The following is a 3,039-nucleotide window of genomic DNA, read 5'->3' as shown; positions in this document are numbered from 1 at the left end:
ACACTTGAACTTGGATTTGTCCACAGTGTTTTTGTGAGGTTTAGTGGCTCTAGTGTTTTTCTTGAATTTCATCTTTGCAAATCTTCTGGACAGAAATGCAAGATGCTCATCAATACCATCTGAGTCATCTTGGCTGGAGTTGTCTTCATTTTCAGCAACTTGCTCTTTCCCCTTGCTTGATTCCTGATTTTTTATACCATCTTTGGAGTTTGATGTAGATCTCGCAGTTTCTTGTCTGCATTTCCTCTCATCTTCAGCTACCAATGCAACTGAACTTCCTTTCTTTCTCCCCTTCTCCAATACCTCATCCTGTTCCAGCTCTAGTTCATAAGTCTTCAAGATTCCATACAATCTTTCAAGAGTGAAGTCCTTATAATCTTGAGAGTTTCTTAAGGAGACAGTCATGGGTTTCCATTCCTTTGGCAAGGATCTTAAAAATTTAAGATTTGAATCCTTCACCTGGTACACTCTTCCATACAGCTTCAGTCCATTCAACAGCTTTTGGAACCTATTGAATGTTTCATTTAAAGATTCATTTTCTTCAAAATGAAAGTATTCATACTGTTGAATGAGAAGCTGCATTTTGTTTTCTTTCACTTGTTCTGTACCTTCACACAGTAGTTGAACTGTGTCCCAAACCTCTTTGGCAGTTGTGCAATTTATCACATTATCAAACATATCCATGTTAAGACCATTAAACAAAATGTTCATAGCCTTCTTATCCTTGTGGACTTCTTCTGTGTCATCCATTGTCCATTCTGCTCTAGGTTTTGGAATGGATTGACCAACAGCAACTGTGGCTGTAGCAACTGTTGCTACTTTGTGGGGAATGTGAGGACCATTCTCAATGCAGTTTACATAACCTTCATCTTGGGAGAGTAGATGAAGGTGCATTTTCACCTTCCAATGGTGATAACTGTCTTTGTCAAGAACTGGGATCTTTACTCCAATATCCTTCTTACTCATCTTTGTTAGATTCCAAGATCTTTAAACTCTTTGTATGTCAAGAGCCTGCTCTGATACCAATTGTTATTCCTAGTGGACTAACAATGAGATTTACAGAAGGGGGGTTGAATGTAAATCTCAAAACTTTTTCAAGTTTTGAGCAGTTTATGAAAGTTGTGTGTTCAAGAAGAACAAGTGTGTGAATTGCTTTAAGCTAATACAGACAGATATATATTCAAGCACAAATGTAAAGAACACAACAGACCTTAAAAACTTTTCTGGTGGATTTGTTGTTCCACCAGAGATGGTATTTTAGAAAATCTGTGATTAAACAATGTTGATCACAGCTGCATCCTAGTACAAACTAGATAAATTTTCTCTCAATATTTTTCTAAACAGCTCTGGAAAATCTCACATCTAATTACTAGCTTCTACTTGGTTTATATATTACCAAGTGTACAAGTGAAGAACAATATAAAATACAGTAATAAAATAAGATCTTCACTTGCTTCTTTTCCTGTTCACTCCAGTACTTTGTTGACTATTGCATCTTTGTACTAGAGAAGAACGGCTGCTTTTTCTGTTGTTCCTGAAATTCGGCTACCACATCTCAGTTGTCTCTATCAACCCATGTGCCTCTGTCTATAGGTACAACTACCCCTTATCAATGGCTAATCATCAGAACATCCGTTGAAGCTTTCATCCGTTGATGCACTCATCCGTTGAAGGATGTTATCCGTTGAAGCTTTCATCCGTTGATGCACTCATCCGTTGAAGGATGTTATCCGTTGATGACTTTATCCGTTGAAGCTTTAGAGACATCCGTTGAAGCTTAGCTTCTCATCCGTTGAAGGTCTTTAAGTCATCCGTTGATACCACTTCACTTAAACAAAATTACAAGGCATGAAGTATTTACAATTGGCCTTCCTATCTGCATATCATCTAGTAGTCAACATGACTCATAGTTTCTCTCAACTTCCAAGAATTACATTTTAAATACAGAGACTGAAATATGCTACAACACTAGACTTATTTCTAAGTAAAGCTACACCATCAACGGATAGCCAAAGTGGTCTTATCCGTTGAGGCTACAGACACTAAATTTCTACTTAAGTATTTTGTTAAACATATCATCAAACTAATGCACATACATTCCTAACAAATTCCGACTTATGTTGTTGTTCATAGGTTATCGGACCCACTCTAAGCTTAAGCCTATCCGGGAGCACTCAGACAAGTTTTCTACCCGCTATACTGTTGTTGTGATGTATATGTGTATATGCATGATCTTGCGATAAATGCATATTTGTAATTAGCAAATTCTTGCGATATATTGTAGCATGTGATATGGTACATATGCATGCCTGTTTCGTATTCTTGCCATATATATCTGCTAGTTCAGTTGATAATACCTATGCTAGAGAATTGCGGTAATTTGCATATACCCTTAGTATATGGACCCAAAGGTGAAAACATTTTCTAAAACCGGGAGTCGAGGATCCCGAGTAGATATTATATATATATATATTTATATATATATGGTTATAGTTTTCAAAACTATTAATCAAATAAGGTTTATTCGATAACTTTATTTTATTTATGGGAATATTATTTCGAATATTCATTCGAGGGCTTATGACTCGGCTTATTTTATTTATGGGAATATTATTTCGAATATTCATTCGAGGGCTTATGACTCAGCTTATTTTATTTATTGAATATTATTTCAATATTCATTTGAGGATCTATGACTCCGATTATTTGCTGAGATATATTCTTTATTTTATTAAAGAATAAGGTGTCGATAATCAAACTCACTTTTGATTATTCAAATAAAGATAGTACTTTCGTATAGGTATATCTTTGGTTATTTAATATTCATTTCAAGTATAAGTTTAAAACTTCTACTTCAATTATTTTATAAAGATTATTCTTTATGGGAATATTATTTAAATAATAATATTCAGATATTTTCTAATATATCGGGACTGATTTACTTTATTAAATCAGCATTACTCCAAACACTCTTTAAAGTATTTTCGAGTCTTCAAAATGATTTTTAAAGGTTAGAGCGGATCCCAAAACATGTTTTCA

The sequence above is a fragment of the Apium graveolens genome, chromosome 11, assembly GCF_009905375.1.
Source record: "Apium graveolens cultivar Ventura chromosome 11, ASM990537v1, whole genome shotgun sequence".
In the NCBI taxonomy this organism is placed as follows: Eukaryota; Viridiplantae; Streptophyta; class Magnoliopsida; order Apiales; family Apiaceae; genus Apium; species Apium graveolens.
The sequence above is the reverse complement of the archived record's forward strand: the minus strand, read 5'-3'. Positions refer to the sequence as shown.